Source organism: Dipodomys merriami, unplaced genomic scaffold (genome assembly GCF_024711535.1).
Source record: "Dipodomys merriami isolate MVZ:Mamm:240054 unplaced genomic scaffold, mDipMer1.0.p SCAF_615, whole genome shotgun sequence".
NCBI classification, from domain to species: Eukaryota; Metazoa; Chordata; class Mammalia; order Rodentia; family Heteromyidae; genus Dipodomys; species Dipodomys merriami.
The window spans coordinates 128,137-134,719 of NW_027206197.1; the positions used below are offsets into that span (position 1 = coordinate 128,137).

A 6,583-nucleotide genomic window follows, 5' to 3' on the forward strand; every position below is an offset into this window, starting at 1 on the left:
TAAATACATATCTTAGGGTTCATTTTCCTAACATCACCTTATCTGACCATTTCTGCTTGACTCATATATATACTAACTATTGCAAATGAGGGAAACCATGGGATCTATGTTTCTTTGGGCTTGGCTTACTTCACTTAATATAATTTTTCCAAGTCTTTCCATTTACTAACAAATGGGGCAATGTCATTCTGTCTGATGGAGGCATAGAATTCCATTGTGTATATATACCACATTTTCTTGATCAATTCATCTACTGAGGGGCATCTGGGTTGGTTCCATATCTTAGCTATAGTAAATAATGCTGCAATAAACATAGTTGTGCTGGTGGTAGCTTTAGTGTGGTCTTGTTTGTAAACATTTGGGTAAATGCCCAAAAGTGGGATTGCTGGATCATAGGGGAGCTCTATGTGGAGTCTTTTTAGGAACCTCCATAGTAAAAAGTTGTTTGCTTTTATGGGCAAGATGTGACTCCTGAAGGCAACAGATAGAAGGATCTTGCTTTTTAATCCAACTAGACAGTCTATGTCGCTTAATTGGAGAATTAAATCCCTTAATTTTAAGAGTTAGGACTTAGAGGTATTTGGGAGTTGCTCCCATGTTATCCATCTTTTTGGGGGCTGTGCCAACTGGGTTCTTCCTATGGTTCTTGTATCTCTTTTGGGTGCTGTTTCTCAGCCTTTATTATGGTCTTCTTGGTTTTCTATGTGTAGGACATCTTTAAGTACCTTTTGTAGGGCTGGTTTGATAGAGATATATTGTTTCATTTGTCTTTGCTATGGAAGGTTTTTATTTGACCTTCAGTTATGAAGGAGATTTTAGCTGGGTACCGTATTCTTGGTTGATAGTTGTTTGTCTTTAGGGCATGGCATTTATCATTCTGGAGTCTTCTTGCTTTAATTGTCTCTGCTGAATAATCTGAGGTGATTATAATTAGTTTCCCTTTATAAGTGATTGATCTTTCCCTTGGTCTTAATTGATCCCATGTGGATTATAATATGACGGTGGGATGTCCTGTTCTTTTATGGTCTATTTGGGGTTCTAAAAATTTCTTGTATCTGAATAAGCCTATCCTTTTGCATGTTTGAGAAGTTCCCTGCTAGGACCCTGTTAAACAAATTTCCTAGAACATTAACTTCTGTCTTTAGGTGCTCCTCTATCCATTATCCTCATATTAGGCCTTTTGATGGTCTCTTCCAAATGTTAAATATAGCTATCATATTTCTTGGATTTGTCTTGGATAGTTGTATGTTCTTTCTTTATAATATCTAGGCTTTATAATATCTTCTTCATGGTCTAACCTACTGTCAAGACTTTCTACTATGTTCTTTTATTTCTTTTCTTTCTAATTGGTCGATGGCTTCAAACTCTTTGAGCTTTGTTTTAGATCTTGTATGAACTTCTTTACTTCCTTAATTTGGTGTTTAGTTTTTATTCTCTGAGCACTTAGTTGATTGGCTATGGTTCCTTGGAGTCCCATTCCTTTTGGCAGGCTCCATTCAGCATTTCTTTTGTGGACTCCCTGAATTCTTTCAGCTGTCTGTTTATGGACTCCATGAATGCCTGTATTGATCTTTGTCCATTCTCATCCTGCACTCGCAATTCCTGCATTACTCTTCGATTAGCTTCCTCATGTTCATGCAATTCTTGTAGTTCTCTTTGACTTTTGTCAGACTGCTCACGCAATTCCTGTGTTGGTCTTTGTCTGTTCTCATCCTGCCCATGCAATTCCTATTTTCTCTTTGACTGTTCTCAGCCTGCTCTCACACACAATTCTCTTCTTTCTCTTTGACTGCTCTCAAGCTGCTCATGCAATTCCTGTATCAATTTTTGAGTAGCTTTCTCACGCTCACCAGATTCCTGTATTTACCTTTGGTTTGCCTCCTCTCTCTCCCTATCACGCTCACACTGAGTCCTTTGCAGGTTTTCAATCTTTTCATTCACCATGTTTACCGGAGTTTTTGTAGAGCTTTTAGGGAACTCTGCTCTGGATTATTCATTAGCTGTTCTGTCACCTGATTGTCTTGATTGGGAGTTGAGATACGTAGACTTGTCATTTTTTCTTTTGTTTTTCTGGCTTGTTCTGCCCATTTGGTATGAAAGTAACATCAATTTTGTGCTAGAACACAATTTTAAGGCAAGCATCAACCAAAGTTCTGTAGCTGCACATTCAAAAGGCTGGGAGGACTGGGAAGGTGGCTCAGTGTTAGAGTGCTTTCCTTGCATGCATGAGGCCCTGGGTTTGATTCCTCTGCACCACATAAGCAGAAAAGGCCAGAAATGATGCTATGGCTCAAGTGATAGGGCACTAGCCGTGAGAGGAAGAACTGAGGGACAGCACCCAGGCCCAGAGTGCAGGCAACATGACTGACAAAAAAGAAAAAAAAAGCTGCAGGTACAATCTAACTCAACAGATACAATCTACTCAACATCAAACAACTATGGATTAATGGGATAAGAACAGCAAGAAAGAATTTGGCAAATCATAAATTATTAGGTTTATGGAGAAATGTGGGTAAAATAGGATTATAGTGGTGTGGAGAAGTAAAATGAGAGTGAATTTTATCAAGTCCTAATCTCAGAGAGGGAAATGAATTGGACAGAGTGATAGGAGAGGGATTAAAAAAAGAAAAATTAAAACAAAAAACAACAAGAAAAATAGAAAAACAAAAATTCTTTAAAAATTATATATGTACAAAGAGGTAATACTGCTATTAAAGAATTTAAGCCTAAGAGGTTGTGAATTGAGTAATAAATTTCTGGATTAAATGTGTACACAATGGGGGATAAGGTATAATATTCGAAGAGGGCTATATATCTGAAGATGAACAGAACAGCGTTTAAGTAAAAAAAAGAAAAACAGCAAGAGGAAAAAAATGAAAAAAATGAAGAAAAGAAAAAAAAGCACCAAAGGGTGCTCATGTACACCTAAAGTAAAAATTATAATTGAAAAAAAAGATTAATAGTAAGCGAATTTTAAAACATAAATAGTAAAATAAATGGAACCAAAGCATGTCTTTGATTTATTTTGGGGGGGGACGGGAGGAGGATGGGAAGATCCTGTATCTGCCTTGTGTCCAAAACCCATCTCTTGCTGGACTCTCTGGTCTGCTTGTGGTTTTTGGTATTCCTGTGGCTTGTTTGGTTTCTTAATTGTTTGTTTGAGCAGGCAGAAAAATGCTCTGTTTTACTCAGATCCTCCTCCCAGGCTAGTTCAGTGAGACGGAGTTTTGCTTTGAGTATCACAAAAGAGTTAGATAGCTGTTAACTCTAATTTGGAGATGCTGTGATGAGGCTAGGTTCTGGGTAGCATTGAGGCCTTTCAGCAAACAGTAGCTTTTCCCTCAGGAGCTAGCTCCAGAGACACTCACAGAACCCAGCGTGGAGCCATTCTCAGAATTTATGTTTACTGAAGTTCAATTGTTTGACTAGGCTGCTGTAGGGAGGGGCAGCCTCTGGCTCTGTTTACCCAGTGAAGAAAGCCACTCATTTGGGGGCAGACTTTTCTCTGTCTGGGCTGGGTGACTTTCCCCTGAGTGGGGTTGAGCCTGGCAGGTCAGGTCAGGTTCCTGTGACCTGCTAAATGACTCTTTTTTTTTTCTTCCAGGGCCTGAGTTGCAGCTAGCTGCTCAGCTGGGTCTTGCTGTATCAAAGATGGAGATCTCAGGTGGATGGGGGGAGGGGCAGCCTTCCCACCTCTACTCCATGAGAAACAGTCAGGATGTCAGGGTTCTATTCATGGCGGAGTGTTGGTTCCTGGGTCGTCTCTGGTTTGTGATCTGCCAGATGAAGATACCTTTTCCTTGTCAATTCTTGCTGGTGTTGAGTGGAATCCGCTTGCCTCCTGTGTCTGGCACCTTTGTCCCAGAATCTCTGTGTTATATGTATGGCTGCTACTGCAGCCACGGCAGCCAACGCAGCCACCGCAGCTGAGGCTATACAGGCAAGTGCTCAGATATGTCTCCTTGCCTGGATTTTGCCTCTCTGGCCAAACCCTCTGTACTGTAATTGCACACTTGGTGTGATTCTCTATCCTAGGTCTGTTCATTAGAACACTAAAACTGCTTCCTATGCGAGAGATCTTCCTCCGCATAGATCTTCCCAGAAGTCAAATTAATTTCATTGTTAATGATATTATATGGGTAAAATAAAGGAAATAAACTCTTCCATCTCAGGACAATTTTATAAGTTTTTTAGTGTAATCATACAGTACAGAGGGTTCACATTCACATAAGCAAGATAATTAGTACATTTCCTAACAAGCATTGTTGCCTCCTCCTTTATATTTCGTCTACCATCCCTTCCCTCCCACCTCAACAAGTACACTCTTCTCTCCCCGCCCCCACGGAGAGTGTAAAGTTCATTTTTCAACATAGTTTCTTGTGCTTTTCATTGTTATAGGTTAACCTGTATCCCTATTTGAGGCTGTTTTCCCTTTCCCTCTGCAAATTATAGTAGTGTACATACAAGATGTAGGTGAACCAACTGCAAATAAAGTGAAAACAGAAGTTATAGAGTGGGGGAGGAACATGTAAAGAAACAAAAAATCACATTGCACATTATAAATATGTTAGAAACAACAGCAAGAAACAAAATACCAATTGTTTCCCTATCTTGGGGTTCAATTCCCTTAACATCATTTTATCTGGTCATATGCCAGACATATATTCATTATTGAAAATAAGGAAAAACATGGGACCTATGTTTCTTTGGCCTTAGCTTACTTCTCTTAATATTTTTCCAATCTTCCATTTCCTAACAAATTGAGTAATGCCACTTTTTCTTATGGAGGCATAGAATTTCATTGTTTATATATACCATATTTTCATGATCCAATCATCTAGTGAGGGGCATCTGGGTTGGTTCCATATCTTAGCTATGGTAATAATGCTGCAATAAACATAGTTGTGCTGGTAGTTTTAGTATTGTCTTGTTTGTGATCATTTGGGTAAATGCCCAAAAGTGGGATTGCTGAGTCATAGGGGAGCTCTATGTGGAGTCTTTTTTTTAAATATTATTTTATTTTATTTGAGAACATACTGTACAGAGGGGCTACAATTACATGGGCAGGATAATGCATACATTTCTTACCAAGCATTGCAGCCTCCTCCTTTGTTTACCCTTCACCTCGTTCCCAGCCTCCCCCCTCCCCCCACCCAATTATACCCCCCTCCCTCCCCCCACCGACATTGTAAAGCTGGTTTTGACATGACATTTTGTACTTCTCATTGTTGCAACAGGTCCACCTGAATCCTTAAACGACTTGTTTGCCCCCATCTCCTCCACATGTTATACTGACATCAAATGGATCAAGAAAATGTGGTATATATGTGGAGTCTTTTGAGGAATTTCAATTCTGCTCTCCAAAGTGGTTGAACAAGTATACACTCCCACCAAGAATGCATACGGTTCCCTTGTGACCACATCCCCACCAGCATCTGTTCTTGTAAAAATGTGGAATGCTCCACGAATTTGCATGTCATCCTTGTGCAGGGGCCATGCTAATCTTCTCTGTATGGTTCCAATGTTAGTGTATGTGATGCTGAATTGAGCAGAGAACACTTTTTATATATAAAGTGTAATTGATTCTATTAAACTAGACAATTCAACAAAAAGTAAGTTCAAAAGAATTGTCATGAAATTTTAGAACCATATATTTCTTACATAAGCACACATTTAAGAATAAAGTCAAGATTGACATGTCAAAAACAAAATAATTCCACATATTTCTTGTTCAAGAGATGTGTAGGAGGAGGAATTCAATTATTCTATACAAGGCACCTGTCATAATGAACACAGCAACAAATGTTAAGGTTTGTTAAAAGAATTAATGTTTTAAATATATTTAATGTTGAGTATTTGGTTATATATGCCAAAATTAGGACTTTTTGGCAGATATAAAACTTTTCTATGAAGTATTTAAGATTTATGGTAGCAGACGTATCCTACTAAGAATGTACATTGCAGAGTTTATAGAAACTTGATTAAAGAAAACTTGCAAAGTCTTTGTGTAAAGAGGCAGAGTGAAGAGTTTAGATTTTGTTAACTACACAGTTTCTGTTAAAACCTTAGGACTTCCTTACTTTATATGCTAGCAAGGAATAAATGATGATATAAACCATAAACAAATGATGAGATGAGCCATAAATAGTAATCTTAGTGTGTAATTTTAAAGAGTACTCATATTCTATAAAAATCTTGTTGAACATCAAAACCTTAGCCAGTGTTAAATGTATAGGAATATGAGAAAATGCTAAAATCTAATATGTAGTACACTTCAAATACTGAAAATACTAGTAATTGTTTCGTTTTTATTTTATTAATCATTAATATTTAATTATTAGTTTTCTTTATTTGTAGCATTGTTTTACTTGTAATATAATACAACTTTTTGTAAGTCGTCATTAGGAGGTTATTTGAGAAGGTTACTGGATGGCCAAACAATTTTTTATAGGTGCATGTGAATTTACAAACAGCAAAATTAAAAACAAAATATTTATTTAAAAAATGATCAAGTAGAATCTGAATCAGGAGTGTTGATAAGTGTCTACATCTAAAAACTTAGCCCTAGTCTGAAGCAACAATA

General features: G+C 37.7%; 1 non-coding gene across 1 annotated transcript; it reads right to left on the bottom strand.

The window, feature by feature from the left end:
• Positions 1-5,445: 5,445 nt before the first annotated feature.
• On the bottom strand, positions 5,446-5,552 carry LOC138814838 (U6 spliceosomal RNA). The gene has a single exon (XR_011368105.1). It is a non-coding gene; the product is annotated as a U6 spliceosomal RNA (small nuclear RNA).
• Between the last annotated feature and the right edge of the window lie 1,031 nt (positions 5,553-6,583).